The sequence below is a fragment of the Saimiri boliviensis genome, chromosome 1 (genome assembly GCF_048565385.1).
Source record: "Saimiri boliviensis isolate mSaiBol1 chromosome 1, mSaiBol1.pri, whole genome shotgun sequence".
NCBI classification, from domain to species: domain Eukaryota; kingdom Metazoa; phylum Chordata; class Mammalia; order Primates; family Cebidae; genus Saimiri; species Saimiri boliviensis.
The window spans coordinates 164,788,813-164,809,994 of NC_133449.1; positions in this window are offsets into that span (position 1 = coordinate 164,788,813).

The window sequence follows — 21,182 nt, forward strand, 5'->3', positions numbered from 1 at the left end:
TCCCCCTAATTTTTGATTTGTCTTTAATTCTATCTCTCTCTCTCTTTTTATTTTTATTTTTTTGATGGATTGCATTCTGTTGCTCAGGATGGAGTGCACTGATATAATCATAGCTTACTGCAACATCAACCTCCTGACCTCAAGCAATCGTCCCACCTCAGCCTCCTGAGTAGCTGGGATTACAGGACTGAGCCACTGGACCTGGCCTTTATTCTCTTAACAGTGACTTTCACAGCAAACAACAAATTGAACTCTAATAAAGTCCAACTTACTGACTTTTTTTCTTTCATGAATCATGCTTTTGGTGTTATCTCTAGAAACTCATGACTAAACTCAAGTTTATCTAGATTTTCTCCTCTTTGCTGCTAGATATTTTATAATTTTGCAATTTAGGTCTCTGATTTATTTTGAGTTAATTTTTTTGGAAAGTATAAAGTCTGTGTCTATGTTCATTTGTTTGTATGTGGATAGCTGGTTGTTCCACCACCGTTTAGTGAAAAGATTATACTTTCTCCACTGACTTACCTTTGTTCCTTTATCAAAGATCAGTTGACTATTTTTGTGTGAGTCTTTTTCTAGGCTCTCTATTCTGTTTGCTTGGTCTTTGTGTTTATTCTTTTTTTATGGTTATTTGCCATACTGTTTCAATTGTGGTTTTGATTTGCATTTCCCTAATGACTAATGATGTTGAGCATTTTTATAATATGCTTTTTGGCCATTTGAATATGCTCCTTGGAGAAATGCCAATACAATGCTTTTGTTCATCTTTTAAAAGATTGGATTGTCTGTCTTCTGTTGTAGAGTTGTAAAACTTAAAAAATATTTCTAGATATATCAGATACATAATTTTCAAATATTTTATTTTAACTTGTTTATTAGTGTTTTGTTTTCTGATGAGCAAAATGTGTACATATAATAATTTGTATTTTCAAGTGTTTGGGAGAAGTGTTCTATATTAAATCAAACATATACACATTTTAGGATTATAATATGCATACTTACTATATTACTAATTTCCAATCATCCTAGAACTACTTCACAACTTGAACCTGATGTCTAACATTTTCTGCTTTATACTTTGTACTTCCTACTTCACCAGACAGTTCTGATTTCCCACTGCTTGCTTTGTAAATATAATAACCTTACAACAGTATAATTCCAATTAACCTTACAACAGTATAATTACATTTACACCACTGTTCTTTTTGCTACTATTCTCATATTGTTTCCTTCTACATAGGTTATAAACCTCACTTTACAGTGTTTCATTTTCTATTTCTTTGTTTTAGATGCTTAGCTTTTTTGCAAGAAAATTAAAAACAATTATAGCTTTCATATTTACACACTTTCTCACAATTTCTGGTGTTCTTTTTTTCCTGCAGTTTAAAGTCCCATCTAGTATCACTTCCTTTTAGCATGAAGAACATCCTTTAGTGTTCCTATAGAACAGCTTTGCTGGTGCTAAATGATGTTTCCATTTCCCTGAGAAATCTTTATTTTACTCTTGTTTGAAAGACTATTTTAGCTGGGTATAGAAGTCTGAGTAGATTATTTCTTAAAATGACTTTAATGATGTTGTTCTTTGATTCCTGATCTCCACTATTTCTGAGAAGTCAGTGATCATTCACATTTTTTTTTCCCCTTAGGCATGTTTTTATTCTATCTCTCTGGCTGTTTTGAATATTTTCTCCTTATTTTTTGTTTTTAGTATTTCTGCTGTAATGTACTTAGATGTGATTTGTTTTTGCGTTTATACCTCTCAGGGTGGGTTGAGCTTCTCAGATCTGTAAGTTTACTGTAAAAATCACATTTGGGAATATTTCAGCTATTACTTTTTAAAATATTTTTTCTGCTCCATTTTTTACTCTCATCTTTTCAACCCCTATTATTAATAAGTTAGATGATTTCTCACAGTTCCCTGGGCCTGTGATCACTTTTCCTGTTTTACCCCTTTGTTCTTTAAATTGGGTAATTTTGAGATGGATTGAACAGAGATCATGGTGGACAGGAGGCAGGACTAGATTGCAGCTCCATACAGAGCAGTGGGCAGAGGCTCGCATTGTGAATTTTAGCTCCAGATCGACTGCAAGAACAAACCGGCATTCCTGAGAGGACCCACAGATGCTCTGAAGGAAGTGGACTGCTCCTGCAGGACCCCAGAGACCCTACCCCACAAAACTGCAAGTGCACCAACTGCAGAAGTGGGAAACGGAGATCCTCCTTTCCTGAACACACACACCCACTGGTGGGGCTGAAAGTCTGTTTGCAGGAGATGTTTCTGACTTTACCTGGAGCTGGATCAGTTTGGAGGGCTGAGTGAAATTCAGTAGCAGAAGAAACAGCAGAAAGGCCCTGGGAGCTCACTGTGTACCCTAGCTGGTCATCCCTGCCTGGCACCACAGGGAAACAGGAGGGAAGCAGGGGGTAAAACTACACAGGGAGAAACAAATTTCTACCTAACTCTGTAACAATTTGAATGGGGTGATAAGCCTCCTGGCCAGAACTCAGGGGAGGTCACAAATTGAGTGTACAGACTCCACAGGAGGGGGAAGAACCAAGCTCTTTTCTTTTGCAGCTGGGAGGCGGATAGCCTGGGGCAGGTTTTCAAGTCCTTATGGCTCTCTGCCTGGAAACCATCTGGGGGCTGTTGGTAGAGGACAGTGGGAGTGTAACAGGCCCTTTGGTTTGTATGGGAGCTAGGTGATGCCTGTGACTACCAGCTTTCCTCCACTTCCCTGACAACCTGCATGACTCAGCAGAGGCAGCCATAATCTTTTTAGGTACACAATTCCAGTGATCTAGGAATCTTACTCCCATCAGAATCTCCCCACAGAATCTGCTGCAAGACCTGCCCAAGACAGAATAAGCTCAGACATGCCAAGCCCTGTCCTCGCTTGATGGTCCTTCCCTACCCACCCTGGTAGAGGAAGACAAAGGGCATATAATCTTGGGAGTCCTAGGGCCCTGCCCACCACTGGTTTCTCCCTATAATACCACAGCTGTGGCCCTCTGGAAAACCGCCACCTCCTGGCAGGAGGACAACCAGCATTAAATAGAACATTAAATCACCAAAGCTAAGAACCCTCAGGAAGTAAATTGCACCCATTCCCATCTCCACTGGAACAGGCACTGGTATCCATGGCTGAGAGACCCATAGATGGTTCACCATAGAGGGAGTCAGTGCAGAAAACCCCCAGTACGAGCCTGGAGTCAAGTAGACTCACTGGGTGGCTAGACCCAGAAGACAGACAACAATCACTGCAGTTTGGCTCATATGAAGCCACATCTAAAGGAAAAGGGGGAAAGTACTACATCAGGGGAACATCCCATGGGACAAAAGAATCTAAAGAGCCTTCAGCCCAAGACCTTCCCTCTGACAGAGCCTGCCTAAATGAGAAGGAACCAGAAAAACAACACTTGCAATATGACAAAACAAGGCTCTTCAACACTCCACCCCCCAAAAATCACACTTGTTCACCAGCAATGAACTCAAACCAAGAAGAAATCCTTGATTTACCTGAAAAAGAATTCAGGAGGTTAGTTATAATGCTAATCAGAGAGAGACCAGAGAAAGGCAAAGTGCCATGCATGGAAATCCAAAATATAATACAAGAAGTGAAGAGAGAAATATTGAAGGAAATAGATAGCTTAAAGAAAAACAATAAAAAATTCAGGAAACTTTGGACACACTTTTAGAAATGTTAGATGCTCTGCAAAGTCTCAGCAATAGAATTGAACACGTAGAAGAAAGAAATTCAGAGCTCAAAGACAAGGTCTTTGAATTAACCACATCCAAAAAAGACAAAGAAAAAAAGAACAAGAAAATATGAACAAATCCTCCAAAAAGTCTGGGATTATGTTAAATGCCCAAACCTAAGAATAATTGGTGTTCCTGAGGAAGAAGAGATTTCTAAAGGCTTGGAAAACATATTTGGAGAAATAATCAAGGAAAAGTTCCCAAGTCTTGTTAGAGTTCTAGACATGCAAAGACAAGAAGCACAAAGAACACCTGGGAAATTCATTGCAAAATGATCTTCACCTAGGCACACTATTATCAGGTTATCTAAAAAATATTCCATGCAAATGGACACCAAATGTGAGAAGGGGTAGCTATTCTTATGTCAGACAAAACAAACTTTAAAGCAAAAGCAGTTAAAAGAGACAAAGAAGAACTTTATATAATGGTAAAAGGTGTTGTCCAACAGGAAAATATCACACTTCTAAACATATATGCACCTAATACTGGAGTTCCCAAATTTATAACACTATTACTAATAGACCTAAGAAATGAGATAGACAGCAACACAATAATAGTGTGGGATTTCAATACTCCACTGACGGCACTAGACAGGTCATCAAGACAGAAAGTCAACAAAGAAACAATGCCTTTAAACTATACGTTGGAGCAAATGGACTCAACAGATTTATACAGAACATTTCATCCAACTGCAGAATACACATTCTATCCAACAGCACACGGAATTTTCTCCAAGATAGAACATATGATAGGCCATAAAATGAGGATCAGTAAATTTAAGAAAATTGAAATTATATCAAGCACTCTCAGACCACAGTGGAATAAAATTGGAATTCAACTCTCAAAGCATGCAAATACATGGAAATTAAATAATCTGCTCCTGAATGAGCATTGACTCAAAAAGGAGATCAAGATGGAAATTAAAAAATTCTTCCAACTGAACAACAATAATGACACAACCTACCAAAACTTTTGGGATATAGCTAAGGTGGTGCTAAGAGGAGAGTTCATAGCCTTAAATCCCTCCATCAAAAAGACTGAAAAAGCACAAATCTGCACTCTAAGGTCACACCTCAAGGAACTAGAGAAACAAGAATAAATCAAACCCAAACCCAACAGAAGTAAGGAAACCACGATTAGAACAGAACTAAATGAAATTGAAACAACAGCAACAAAAATACAAAAGATAAATGAAACAAAAAGCTAGTGTTTTGAAAAGGTAAATAAAATTGATAGACCACTGACAAGATTAATGAAGAAGAGAAGAGAGAAAATCCAATAACTTCACTAAGAAATGAAACAGGAGATATTACAACGGACACCACTGAAATACAAAAGATCATTCAAGGCTGCTATGAACACCTTTATGCAGATAAAGTAGAAAGCCTAGAAGAGATGGATAAATTCCTGAAAAAATACAACTCTCCTAGCTTAAATCAGGAAGAATTAGATACCCTGAACAGACCAATAACAAGCAGCGAGATTGAAGTGGCAGTTACAAAATAACTAACAAAAAAAGTCCATGACCAGATGGATTCACAGCAGAATTCTACCAGACATTCAAAGAATTGGTAGCAATCCTTTTGCCACTATTCCACAAAATAGAGAAAGAAGAAACCCTCCCTAATTCGTTCTATGAAGCCAGCATCACCATAATACCAAAACCAAGAACCGACTTAACCAAAAAAGAAAACTAAGGACTGATACACTTGATGAACACAGATGCTAAAATCCTTAACAAAATACTAGCTAACTGAATCCAACAATATGTCAAAACGACAATCCACCATGATAAAGCGGGTTTCATACCAGGGTTGCAGGGATGGTTTAACATATGCAAGTCAATAAATTTGATACACTACATAAACAGAATTATAAACAAAAGTTACGTAATCATTTCAATAGAAGCAGCAAAAACATTCGACCAAATCCAGCATGACTTTATGATTAAAACTCAGCAAAATCGGCATACAAAGGACATAACTTAATGTAATGAAAGCCGTCTATGACAAACCCACAACCAACATCGTACTGAATGGGGAAAAGTTGAAAGCATTCCCTCTGAGAACCGGAACAAGAACAGGATGCCCACTCTCACCACTCCTTTTCAACATAGTACTGGACGTCCTAGCCAGAGCAGTCAGGCAAGAGAAAGAAATAAAGGGCATCCAAGTCAGAAAAGAGGAAGTTAAACTGTCACTGTTTGCTGACAATATGATTCCTTACCTTGAAAACCCTAAGGATTCCTCCAGAAATCTCCTAGAACTGATAAAAGAATTCAGCAAATTTTCCAGATACAAGATTAATATACACAAATCAGTAACTCTTCTGTACACCAACAGCAATCAAGCAGAGAATCGAATAAAAAACTCAACCCCTTTTACAATAGCTGCAAAAAAAAAAAAATTAAGGAATATACCTAATCAAGGAGTCAAAAGACCTCCACAAGGAAAACTACAAAACGATGGTATAAACAAATGGAAACCCAGCCCATGCTCACACCAAAACAGTGGGTTACTGGTACAAAAATAGTCACATAGACCAATGGAACAGAACAGAGAACCCAGAAATAAATCCAAATACTTACAGCCAACTGATCTTCGACAAAGCAAATAAAAACATAGAGTGGTAAAGGACATCCCTTTCAAAAAATGGTGCTGGGATAAGTGCCAGCCACATGTAGGAGAATGAAACTGGATCCTCATCTCTCACCTTATACAAAAATCAGTTCAAGATGGATTAAGGACTTAAACCTAAGACCTGAAACTATAAAAATTCTGGAAGATAACATTGGACAAACCCTTCCAGACCTTGGCTTAGGCAAGGATTTCATGACCAAGAACCCAAAAGCAAATGTAATAAAAAGAAAGATAAATAGCTGGGACCTGATTAAAGTAAAGAGCACAGCAAAAGGAACAGTCAGCAGAGTAAACAGACAACCCACAGAGTGGGAGAAAATCTTTATAATCTTTATAATCTATACATCTGACAAAGGACTAGTATCCAGAATCCGCAATGAACTCAAATCAGTAAGAAAAAAACAATCCCATCAAAAAGTGGGCTAAGGACATCAATAGACAATTCTCAAAAGAAGATATACAAATGGCCAACAAACATAATGAAACAATGCTCAACATCACTAATGTTCAGGGAGATACAAATCAAAACCACGATGCCATAGCACCTTACCCTGCAAGAATGATCATAATTAAAAAAAAATTAAAAAAACAGTAGGTGTTGGCTTGGATGCAGTAAACAGGGGATACTTCTACACTGCTGGTGGAAATGTAAACTAGTATAGCCACTGTGGAAAACAGTGTGGAGATGCCTTAAATAACTAACAGTAGAACTAGCATTTGATGCAGCAATCCCACTGCTGGGCATCTACCAGGAACAAATGAAGTCATTATTTGAAAAAGATACTTGCACACAAATGTTTAGAGTGGCACAATTCACAACTGCAAAATCGTGGAACCAACTCAAATGCCCATCATTTGATGAGTGGACAAAGAAACTGTGAGATAGTACACAGCCATAAAAAGGAATGAATTAATAGCATTGGCGGTGGCCTGGATGAGAGTGGAGACTATTATTCTAAGTGAAGTAACTCAGAAATGGAAAACCAAACATCATATGTTCTCTCTGATATGCGGGAGTCAAGCTGTGAGGATGCAAAGGCATAAGAATGATGCAATGAACTTTGGGGATTTTGGGGGAAGAGTGGGAGGGAGACAAGGGATAAAAGATGACAAATGGTGTAATGTACATTGCTTGGATGATGGGTGCACCAAAGTCTCACACATTATAATTAAAGAACTTACTTATGTAACCAAATACCACCTATACTCAATAACATATGGAAAATTTAAGAAAAAAAGGACAGATTTATCTGATATGCATACAGGTTACAGGCTACACCTGGCTTTTATTCCAGTAGTTATACTGGACTCTTTATGAGCGCCTTTAAAAGCAAGCTGTTTGGGGCATAGTGTGGTGTAGTTAATAGACAAGTGTGTGCACTGTGAAGTCATGCTGCTTTGGGTCTAATACCAGTTCCACCAGTTATTAGCAGTGTGGACAGAGGCATAGATATCGATTAGCCTGTTTGTGCCTTAGTGGCATCAGAGGGTAACAGAGATTACGATAGTCCCCAACCTTATGGTAATGACTTAAATGGTTAATGCCATTAGCATTAGCATTATATGGGAGTCTGTTAGAAATGAAAATTTCCAGGCCCCAGAGTCGGAAACTGTGTTTAATACATCCCCTAGACAGTGCTGATATGCACTGAAGTTTGATAATCATGGGTTTAACACATGGAAGTACTTAGCATAACATGAGGGACGTAGAAAGTACTCAGTAAGTGTCAGCAACTTATTATTGTTGTTTTATTAGATAAGGCTTTCATCACTCCTAAAGTCTTGGGTGAGGAAGTTCAGCCCAGCTTCAGGGGAGAAAGGATGGAGCACCATTCTCATGCTCAAGTGACCATTTGGGTTTCCGAGGACTGGTCTGTCATGTCTTGTCCGCTGCAGGATTTCCAACCCCCATAGCAGTGCTCAGAACATAGTGTAGACTTGACTCACTTTATGGAAATGGCATCTTTTCTTACTCTGTCTCATCTGTCAGTCTGGCTTTGAGAAGAGGAGGGGACTTCAGCTCCTATTCGAAGCACCTCATATCTAGGGAGCATTTGCTCACCTAGGACTTGTTTTCACACTCCCTTGTCAGGTAGAGTGGGGTATGTGGGGCTGGGTGGGTAGGGGGTTACCAGACCGCTGTGTTTATATTACAGTGTATTAAAGTCTTGTACATTACTTGAAAATGAATAACCAAATGGCCAATAAACATAAAAAGATGCTCAACATCATTAGTCGGTAGGAAAATGCATATTAAAACCACAGTGGGATGCCACTACACACTCACCAGGAAGACCAAAGTAAAGGAGATGAAAAATACTGGGTGCTGAGGAAGATGTGGAGCAACTGAGCTCTGCTATACAGCTGCTGTGATAATACATTGATAAAGCCACTTTGGACAAATATTTGAAAATTTCTACCAAAGTCTATCCTATGGTCCAATATTTCTACTCCTAGGTATTATACACCAATACAGGTGTGTCAATATGATTCTCTGAAAGATAGGTGCTAGAATATTCATAGACACATTATATTTAATAGCTCCAAACTGGAAACTACCTGAATAAACTTGTCTGTCAAGAGTAGAATAGAAAAATCAAAAGTGGTGTATTCACACACAAAAATACTAAACAGCAGTGATAATTAATGACCTGTTGTTACATCCGACAACATGAAAGAATCTCATAAACAGAATCTTGAGCAAAAGAACCCCGATATGAGAAAACATGTATATACTGTTTGATTCCATTTAAATAAAGCTCAGTAGTAGACAAAAAATATAACAAAACAAAAACAAAAGACAAAGACAAATTGGGTAATTTTGATTGTTCTGTCTTCAAGTTCACTGAGTCTTTTTTTCTTGCTATCTTTAATGTACTGCTAAGCTAATCCAGTCAAAAATTTTTTTGATTACTTCACTCCAGTTCTAGATTTTTGGTGTAAGTTTTTCCAAGTATATTTCTTACCTGTTTGCTCTTGAAGATACTATTTCTTTAATTTCTTTAAATATATTTTCATTTAATTATTCAAACGTATTTATCATACATGCTTTAATATACTTAGTTGAGTATTAACATCTAGAGTTGAGTTGAGTATGGGTCACACATTTCTTTTTTTTTTTTTTGACTCTTTTCTTTTTTATTCAAGAGGGTCACACATTTTTTGCGTAGGGGTCACATATTTGCAATTTTTTCTTCTCTCCCTGTCTCTTTAGTAATTTTTGATTGTATATTAGATATTGTCAATTATATATTTAAGAAACCCAGTAATCTATTGTCTTCCTCTGAAGACTGTGAATTTTTTCCTACTAAACTGACCACCTTCACCCTAGATAGACTTAGTTTTTTGATTTATTTAGGACGGATCCATGGAAAGTCCAGTTGTTTCCCTAGCCACTCTAACATGGTGGCACTCAGCCACCAAACTTTGTCTCCCCCTTCCTGATCTTTTAGGAATTAGTATTAGGCTTTGTTACTGTAATAGGCGTATGCCTTATTTTATGGTGTGGTCTCTATTCCTCAGGCTCAGACTTTCTTGTGTCTCAACCGGATGTCTGGGATGTTAATGAAGTGCTAATGAGTTTCATCTTCTCTGGCTAGCCTGAAACTCTGATGTTCCCTAACACTGCTGGACATCTCTTATCTCTGTTCTCATCTCAACTCTGTGACAGCTGATAAGCCTCATCATATTGTCTATGCTACCCAATTACAGCCCCATTCTCAGCCAAAGGCTTGTTGGAAACTCTCTAACAGTCTTCTGGGGGTGTGTGGGGGAGGATTCCTGTACATCTAGGATGCATGATCTCTTTCTTATCAGCTCAGTGGGATTGCCATGCTCTGATTGGATTGTAGCTCACGGTGTAGTGGTCAGGAAATTGTCCCCAAACAGATTTCTGGGATAATCATGGGACTCACCTCATGAGTTTCCATTCCCTATGGGTTCACAGAATTTTACTGCCTTTTAACCAATGACTGAAAACAATTACTTTATATATTTTGGTAGTTTTTAGTGGAAGATCTAATCCAGGGTCAATTACTTCATCATAGCTATAAATAGGAGTCCTAGTAATCTTTTGCGTTAAACTTTCTTATTTTTCAAGGACCCTTTTAAATGCTACCTCTTCTATGAAGCACTTCTTGATAATTGCAGCCAGAATTAGTCCCTGTCTCCCTTTCATGTCCATTGCATTTTGTATTTCTTTTATCACAACGATATTCCTGCCCCTTGAACTGGTGCTTTGAAGGATGCCGTCATTGGATTATACTTAAAGGCTGGTCTCTTCTAAAGTGACAGGATTAAGGAGAGGCTATCAGTTTCTGGGACTGCTCTCAAGATCAGAGACCAGCAGGACACATTCCCACATACTGCGTGTTTTTCTCCCCACTGAAGGTAAGCTCCTTGAGAGAAAAGACTACACATTTTAGATCTTTGTTTCCCTGCCATTGTACCTAGCATAGTGCCTGATGTGACGATGATGAGGGCAACAGAGATATTAACAATTACATCAAGCACTTATTAAGTACTTTCTATGTGCCAGGCACTAGGTGAAGGCATTTTATTTAATGAACAAACATTTATGTGTCATTTACCCTGTGCCAAGCATTATTCTAAACACCAAATAAATATTCATCCATATGCATGTATTATCTAATTTAAGGCACACAAGAACCTTATGAAGAGATTTATTATTGTCTCGGTTTTGTAGATAAGGAAACTGAGGCTTTGGAAATGTGGGTAACTTTCCCAAATGCTCACACATCCAATAGGTAACAGAGTAGAACTAGAAGGGAATAATCAAATATTTGTTAAATTTTATACAATTTACAGTTTTGCTTGGTAATATTTTATTTCACCTTAATGCAGAGTGTATTTTATCAATAGACATAATGTGAGCTCACCTGCAGGGGTTAGTCTGGTAGTTTCAGCTGGCTGCATACCATATCCTGAACTAAGACATTAATGCCAGGACTGAAAGTTTATGGAGAAGGAAGCCCTGTGGAGATTAATGGTCACCCTTCCACAAGCTTCTGTTTGATGGATGCTGAGCTGCCAGAGTGAGCAATGGCTGTGTGGCTGGACCCAGAATCACAAAGGCCCAATTCTTACTGATTGTTTGCAATCACTGCTTCCAAATTAGATTGCAGGCAAAACACCAGACATTTTAAACGACCAGAGAAAATACTGTGCTTCCCTTGGAAGATGGATCACATAGTGAGCATGTAGTACTCACACTTTAATTCAGGTTTTATGGAGCTGTAAAATTCAATAAGACATTTCAGTCTAATGTAACAAGAAAAATCTCAACAGAATATTTTTTTTCAAAGATCTTTACCTCTTCTTGGGGAAAAGAGATGGGGAAAACTCCTGTGGTCAAAACAGACACTGCTGGGCTCCAAATTGAAGCAAGCCACCCACAGGAACATCTTTTACATAGCATAAGGCCGTATCATTCCTCAACAGGGATAAATAATACCATTTTCGCATAATAGAAGGAAGATCTTTCCTTTTTATTATTATTATTATTTTTCTAAATGCTAAACAATTTTGAGAGGAAGTTTGGCCAATTTCCAGTATGCTAGCAAATGATTGTATTGCTTCCTGCAAGTGCCATTTTCGATGAGTTCAGCCAGTCCCCAGTTTCTGCACTGTGGGGGTTACATCCTGGTGCTAAATTGATTCTAAAACTACCAGAGATTCTGACAACCTCTCTCCAGCTTGTCCAGAATAGGGTAGTCATCAGGTATAATACAATGATAGTGCACTTCCTATACCCAGACTAAGGAGGCGATAACATTCTTTATACCTAATATTGTGACAAAAGTCAGAATGAGAGAGTCATGATGTCTGCCCTCCATTGCTGGTTCAACGATTGACACTCGTTTAAAGTTGAAGAAATTTTATAGAACACACAATGTAGAGGGTCAAATACAGAATCTACTGTTAGTTAGGACAATCAGCCGAACTGTGAACAGTATTAAGGAGTCAAGATAGGTGGTATAAGGTACAAGGCACTTTGGCAACTGCCTTCATTGTTGTCTTGTTCCTGCATTACTTGAGATCTCCCAGGGATTTCAAACACCAAGTAACTGGATACTCCACTTGGGAATTAGACAATGAAGTTGGACATCAATGAGATTGAATAGCCTGCAATAGACTATTTTTATTATTAACTGTCATGCATTTCCTGTGAATATATTGGAGTAATATTTTAACTGAACATAAATATTTACTAAAGTATCTGGCAGTACAAATTTATCTTAATGCAGGATCAAGTTTGGGAATCATTTATTTGAATTTATTTTTTAATCCTTTTATTTTTCTATAGGAAAATTTTAAAAAAATTTATATACCTACTTTTTGAGTTAAGGAGAAGTTCCTAGTCCATAAATAACTAGTAATAATTATACTCCAAGCTCATGTTATGAACAACAAAATGATTCAAATAGAGAATAAAATATCTCAATAACCGGAGAGTGAAGAACTAGAAATCATTTTAAATATAATTTATATCATGTTCTTTCCTTTAAAAAAATACTAGATTGTCTTTTTGAACTTAAAATCATTGCTAAGTTATGATACCAAATGTGCTTTAATTCCTGTCTAAATTGGGACTTATACAGAAGGTGTTAAAGCATGACTAATGAGGACAGAGTGGGGAGACTTGGATATGGATTCCAGAGGTGCTTCTCACTAGTTGTGTGAATAGAGGAAGTGATATGGCCTTTCAGGGTCTTAATGCCTGTCCCTGTAACAAGAGGGCTCCAGGCACTGCTTTATTTTATTTAATACTCACAATAATTTTATAGGATTACATTAGTCACATTGTACAGAATAGGGAATTGAAGCTTATAGAGTTCAAATGCTTTGTTCAACATTATGTTGCAGTTTTTCCCCCATAGGTATAAAGAAAATTTGCTCTTGGTGTTGATTTCAGGCACCAAAAAGCAAATGCACACAGGCTGAAAGGTCTAACCTTGTCCTAGACACCCACATGTAAGAAGGAATCTATCAGGGTCCAGCCAATTCTGATAGTTTCTACATCTCCTGGGTGGTGTTTTGAAATAAAGTCTGTAACAGAAATTGCATGGGGGAGGATTCCCAGTGAAACTGTTCTGAGGAATGCCTATGTGCAATGACTATAAATACTGTTAGGCATCATTTAAATTGAATTGGGAATGTGCTGAATTGGGGACTGACTAAAATGTTAAACCACTTCACTTGGACTATGTTCAAGGACAGGGCTGAAATAAAAATCGTAAAGCCAGCCGCAGAGGAGAAAGACATCAGGTTGCCTGCATCAGCTGATGGCAGCTTGCCCTGGTCTCAACTCAACTTGGCAGCTCTCCTGTCCCAGTGGGCAGCTACAGTGAGGACAGGTGAAGGTCTGAATGAGCAGCCTCAGGAGACAAAGATCCTTCAAAGGTGGCAATTTATTGCTGTCGGCTGGAAATCATTCCACCAACCCGAATAAATATTTCTTAGTAATGTCATCTTTTAGCAATTAATTACATTTGTGAACAATATTGAGACATGTGCTTTGTCACTCTGAACACCCTGTAAACCAAGACACAGCCAAACCAATTTTAGTGGGTTCACTTTGCAATGCCTGTGAAGACTCAGCTCAAGAGAAAAGACGTAAGGCTTTGAGGTTTCCATGAACCTTGTAGTTTCATCTTGATTAATTCCTTGATTCATTGATTCAACAAATATTTTCTGAATGCTCATTATGTGTATATAACTCTTATAGATTACCTGAGATACATCAGTGAACAGAACAAAGATCCCTGCTCTTATATAAACGAAATTCCAGTGATTTACATAATTAAGTGGAAAGAACACTAGCTTTGGAGACAGACAGGTCTGGCCTCTAAAGTCAACTCCCCCAGTTCATAGCCACATGACTTAACTTGTCTGGGCTTCTCTTTTCTTATGGGTAAAATGTGGACCACAACACCAGCTCATAGAAATTCTGTGAGGTTTGGGACAAATAATGGGGGAAGCAGTGCTTGGCACCTGGAAGGTTCTAAGTCAATACTACCCCTTTCTGGTTTTTTTCCTGGCAGTGGTTTCTTTCCCAACACGTGGCCATATTCCTTGCTGGACACAGGCCAGCTACACACCGTGGGCTTTGTCCTGTGCCTGCTGTGCCATCAAAATGCATCCTCTCTGTCCTTAGAGTCATTTTTCTAGCTACAATTGGCCAGAACCTAGAAAAAATCAAGGGTGGATGCTTTGGACTGAATGTCTGGTCCCTCCCTTGCCACCTGTCATCCCACTCATATGGTGAAGCCCTAATCCCCAGTGTATTTATATTAGAAGGTAGGGCCTTTGGGAGGTAATTAGTTTTAGATGAACTCATGAAGGTGGGTTCCCCATAATGGGATTTGTACCATTATAAGAAGAAGAAACCAGAGCCCCTCTCTTTAGCCATATGAGGATAATGGCTAAAAGGCTAAAAGGTTTTGAGGGTAACTAGGAAGAAGGCTTTACCAGACATCAAATTTGTCAGCACCTTGCTCCTGGACTTTCCAACCTCCAGAACTGGGAGAGAGAAATGTCTGCTGTTTAAGCCACTGTCTACAGGATTCCGTTAGAGTAGCCTGAGCTAAGATAGTGAGCTTAATATCAACTGAAAAGAAAGGATGGCCATTGGTGCTGAGCCATCCCTTTCGATGGTTTGAACACAGGGTTCCTCCCTGACAATTGCTTTGTATCTTCTCAAGAATCTCTGCAGTCACGTCTCGCATCTGAACACATCTCTCAGTGGGTAGGGACTTAAAGCCCCAGATGACCATAGAGGGTGCTCTCGGGTCACGCCACGCAAAGTGAAGTTTTTCTTCCCCAGAGTTCTCTGCCACTGTCAAAATTCCTTCTGTTTGATTACGTTGTGCTTTATTATTATGTTTCCTAATGACACCCAAAATTCTAATTCACTTCCAAAATACGGTTTTTTTATATAAATTAAAACATCTAGCCCTTTGTACCTTTTTACTACTCTGAGGCTTTGTTTCCATTTTTTTCCGTCATTGAATTTTTGTCTAAACTAACAAAAACTAATAATGACAAAAACTAAAAAAACTAACAAGAAATTTGCTAATGACCTCCTGTGCAGCTTAATCAATAAAGGATTATACAGAATGAAAGTTTTTGGGAATTTCAGGTATCATTGTGTAGCTTTCAGGTAACAGAGTTTTTATTGTATTATATTTTTAACAATGTCTTACTGCTACAAATACAATATATAATACATGCTCATGATAGAAAATAGAAAATAAACAAAAATAAAGAAATAAAATAGTTTCCAATTCCAAGACCCTGTGATAAAGATCATAGTCATTATTGGGAAATACTGTAGTTACCAAAGATTAGTAATCTACTTTCTTATCAACCTATTTCACTCACCTTGTTATTAGATGTTTTATATAACATTTTAATAGCTTCATCGTATGCTGTTATATGGATTACCATAATTTAACCAACACCTCCCTCCTAGACTCATCTTTTAGACTTATTTCCATATGTTTTTGGCCATCACTAACAACATCACATGAGAAACTATGTATCTACACCTTCGATATCATCCATTTTATTTCTTTAGGATAACTTTCTAAAGGCAAAATGATGGTCCAATGATACACCCACATTTTTATAGCTTCATGTATTCATTTAAGAATATCTTAAGTACCTAGTATATTTTAGGCAGTAATAGCCATTGGAGAAAAATCATGTGAAAAAGGCACACAGTCTCTGCTTTTGCAAAGCTTACAGTCCCATGTGGTTGTCTTTTAGATACTCCTGCCAACAGAGAACGAGCATCCTTCACCTGTGAGGGTACACCTACTATGAATTGGCTCCTTCCAAAATGCCTTCAAAAGTGTGAATTTTTACATTTGTTGTATTGCAAAATAAAACAATTCCCAACATTTTAACATCATCTTTTGTAAAATGCAATAACAAATTATGATCAGCGCATTGGTATGGATACTTGCAAAATGATGCCTTTTACCAAAGTTCTTGGAAGTGATCACAGACTCCTTAAAATCAATGAATTCATGTTTTTATGTCTCAACTTGACATATGTTTTATGCCCAAAACCTCATGTGTTACTCATTTTAGCACCTATGGTGTCTGGAGCAATCCAGGCTTGTTCTGTCTGAATGTCACCGCATTTGTGTCCAAACAAATTAGTGTCTGAAATGGCTCAAATGAAAATACATTCACACATGGGCCACGGGACTGGACAAGATGGCTTTGAAATGCTTTCTAGCCCTACATTTTTCTCCTCCTTTGTCATTTTAAAAAGAAAAAAAGGTCTTCAAAAAGAACAAAATCTGTCAGAAATCAGATAAAAATTATTCAAAATCATTAACAAAGAAAGAAATCTATCTTCCCTCAACACAAAGAGATCCCAAAATGTCATACTCAAATCTGCAACATGGAAAATCTGAACCATTGAAAATCATGCATTAACTATGGTTATAAGATAGTCATCTCATCTCAGCAGCTAAAAATACACAAGGACAGTCAGAAATATTGCCATTTTTTTATAGCCAGTAAAATTGCTTCATTTTTACTCCACAAAGAGAAAGGCTCCTTTGAACACTGAACAATATTAAATTTGCTGTTAACTCCTATTATGCCACATTCTGTCTTAAGGTCAATATTTCTCCCTGCCTCTGCCAAATTCATCTCTGGCCACAGTGCCTCTCACTGCACTAGCTCTGAGTCTTCTGACATTCCTGTTCCTCATTCTTGGGTAACTCCAGCTCACTACCCTAAGATCCAGGTCTTTCATTCTCTCCTTCAGCCTCTCACAGATTTCAAACACCCTTTAATACTCATCCATGCTTATTTAAAGGTGCTAAGAGTATGTGATTGAGTTCTGGACAGTGTCCTGAATATGGCTTTTGTGGTGAGAAAATAGAGACCAACATATTTGCCTGATGCTTTTAAGTAAGGCTTTGGGCAAAAGATATTGACGTTGGAAAGAAGAGGTGTGAAGTTAGTAGCCTCAGCATCAGAAGTGATAATAGTGAGTCAGGGGGAAGTTCCTTGCCAAAGAATCGTTTGATTTAGCAAAATGACACAAACCTGCAGAGCAATCACTACAATATGGTCTCAGCTTAGGAGCCCTAAATTGTGGAGAAACTATAAACATTTATTTTCCTAAAGCCCCTAAATCACTTTTAATTAAATCAGAGCCAATAGCCTTAAAAATACTCCCAATGTGATGTTTTTCCATGAGGTTGCCTAAATTTGAACCAGTATGTTGTATACATAAATGAGGTTAAAAACTTCTTAGGGACCTTGCTGAACTGCAGAATCACAGGCCCTGCTTATCCGTCAACTTTATTCAGGAGGTCTGGGCTGGGGCCTGGGTAATTCTGATGCAGGTGCTCTCCAGAGATAAAATATCTGGTCCTGGTGCATGGCTTCAGATACATCATAGAGAAAGTTAGACTTACGTTTGGTGAAATGTGAGGATTTGGAAATCATGTAGGATTTTAGCATAATGATTCTTAAGTCATGTGATTAGGTGAGTGGTCAGGCAAAACAAGGGTAATAAACCTTCTCCGTATTCCATGACCAAGTTTTGGAGGGTCGGGGGAGACCATCTCATCATGCAGAAAGGGACAGTTTCGGTTCTGAATATCTCATTTTCAACAATTGAAAATGTACAGACCTCTAGTAGGTTAAATATGACAGGATCAAGTGCATGGGAAATGAATTACAGGTATTAAAAGGTTTTGGTTCTTAGCATGAATGCTTGCTTACTTCGAATTCTTGTTACAAAACAGAGTCTGAGGGCTGATAGATAACACATGTGAATTAAAGAAGAAATTATTTCATTTCTGAATTGTCTTGCCCTTTCTGAGCCCTTTTAAGGCTTCCATCACCTATGGGATAAAATCCAGACTCCCCAGTCTCACATGTCAAAGCATTATTAATCAGGCCCCCTTTACCTGCCCAGGAGCCTACTGGCCCCAATTCCCCAAGGCCCTCCCCACTGCTTTGTGCTAGAGCCCATCCACTGTAAGAAGTCCCCAAAACATAGTTTCGTGGAGAACACACTTTGCCCTCTCGGGCCCCCTTATCCACTCTGTATTCTCACTTGAACCCTGTTCCATAGCAACCATCATGATCATTTCTAAGACCTCAGTTCTATAGCTATCTCCTCTTTGAATCCTGTTCCGGTCCTCTCGGCCACCCCCACTGACTATCTGACTTTTTCCTAATAGCCCCACTTGCAACCTAAACCCACTCTATATTAATTTCCAGGGCATATGGCTGCATTTATTCGTTTACTGGTCAGGCCCATCTTCTTATATGACTCCCCCTCCTGGTCAAAGGATAACTCACCTGGGTGATGGCATCACAGGACTTGGACTGGGGCAAATATTGACTAAAATAGCTGATAAATATTTTTAATGTGAAATATCAGACTATCAAGTTGCTTGCGCTGACTGAAGAACAGGAGGTTCATCAAGCCAACGTCTTAAACCTTGTCCCTTTTTCTAATAAATTTCTCTGTAATGAGGCAGGATTATGCAGAGGAAGTCCGTCTTTCCCACAGCAGTCTATGGCTTTCCCAATTTTAGTGCAGATTCTTAGGGTGGGTTCCCTCTGACCTCCAATCACTGTGCCCAGCATCTGATCACCAGCCCCCGCATGCTTTCAGAGGCTGCTGAGGCTTGGGAGGTACAGAAGGGTTGGATGAATGCCTTTATCATTTGTTTTTCATGACTTTATTCTTGAAATAAAACAACTTCAGAATTATTCATTGTAACAGTCCTTCATTTAAAATTCTGTTTTTTGTGTGTAGTTGGTAACTTATATCAATTTATTAAAGACTTGAATATACCTCCCTGCCTCTCCCAGCAAACCAAATGGGATTATGCAGTTACCCCAGATTGATTTCCATTTTGTTTTACAGGTGACTTTTGCAAATCGGACTTTTTCACTCCTATTTGGAAATGAAAGGATTGGCTTTGCCCCTGCTGTCATAGTACCCCCCTGAGAGCAGTTTCTAACATGGTCTGGCTGGTCCCCAGGAGGTTGGTTAGGTACAGTGGAATTGTCAACACTTTTAATGGCCCAGACTCAACAGCCTAATATATTTTTTATCTCTAGGAAATTCTAGGGTAAAAGCCAGTTTAAGGAAAGCTAAAGACAAACCAAAAACACCCTATTATTTTATGAAGATGGGTTTTATTCACTCATTTCTGTTCATCCATTTGAATACTGATCAAGGCCTTCTTGCGTCAAGAGTTGTGCTGAATCTTGCACATGGAGCTGACTATCCTAAGTCTGATGGGAAGACACATACGCAAATGGCTATAGGGCTGTGCAGGGTTCTGAGCTCTGAAGAGAGTGTGGTATTGGGCACCGTGGGGACAAAACAGAGAGCAAGAACTTCGCGTGGTGTGGTAAGGATGGTTTCCCAGTAGTAGAAGTGTGCCAGGCTAGAAGGCACCCTGGTGGGTGGGCAGCAGGGAACAGCTGCTCTTCTTAGTTGAATCCCCCAAATTGGTCAGTCTGGCCACAGCAGAGGGCACAGATGTGAAAGCAGAGGCTAGTGGCTCTAAAATGAGCATTAAGTTTTAGATCTGAAAGGCCTTGCCTGCCAGGTAAATAATGAACCCTAGGAGATGGATTTGCTATAGACTTCTACTTATAATGCAGCTTATCTCCACATGACCATACATATGCATATAATAGACATCACATTAGAGCAGGTGGGTAATAAAAATAATGAGACTGCAATTATGCTATTGTGTATTTAAAATAGTCCCATATCAGATCAACGGATTTGGTCATTATTTTGTGTACCCACTAATGTGTTCCTGCCACATGTCTTAGAAGAAGGGCACCCTAGAGGCACCCCAAATGCTGCGGTTTCCCCAGGCTTTCCTTTCAGCTTAGCTAAAACAGGTGAACATCTTTCTAATTGCCAGAGACATCTTTGTTCCCTCTACAAAGACAAGCTTCTTTTAGCCCTTTGTGCTGTCGTCTCACTCTATTAGACATTTTCTGTGGGGTGTGGATTTTGCCGTGATGGGTTTCTTTAACAGGTCTTGCTATTGCTTTGCGTTTTATCTGAAAGAAAGGGCTGCAAGAATTCAATGGATTATTTATTAAACAGCCGGTCCTGCTTTGAGAGACTTTTATTTTCTTTTGAGTGTTTAATAATGATTCTCCTCTTGGATGCTTTCTGCATAAAAGAAGTTAAACTATTGAAGAAATTACTTAACTATTTTAAAACTAATACACTTTAGAATTCTGATTTGAGATAAAGTAGACTTTTATTAACAAAGGGCAAATCTCATTTTTCTCCAAGTTTTCCTCCTGGAAAGAAAGTACGTATGTAAAAAGAATATCCCTCATGTATAACTTTTGGACAGATTTTTGTATAAATGCAAGATATGTATCAATTGTTTATTGTATTACACTATATTAGCTAATAATCATTGAGCATGGGGACTGTGTGAAAGATCTCACAGGTGACACTGCCCTTTCCACTAAATGGCTCTATGAAACAGGCATAATTTTTTTTCTTGTTTTATAGCATAGCATGATCAGAGGGGTTTGGTACCTTGGTCACGGTTAAACCTCAGCTAGTAAGTGTGAGTATCCACATCCAAATACTAGTCCATCTTCAAAGTACACACTTTTAACAGTTCAGTATGGTCTCCTGATATCTCTGTTGGCTTCTTTGCAAAAACTATAAGAATTCTATTGCTACTCCTAAGTCCTAAAAGCCCTGAGAGAAAACAGGCTTTTTAAGA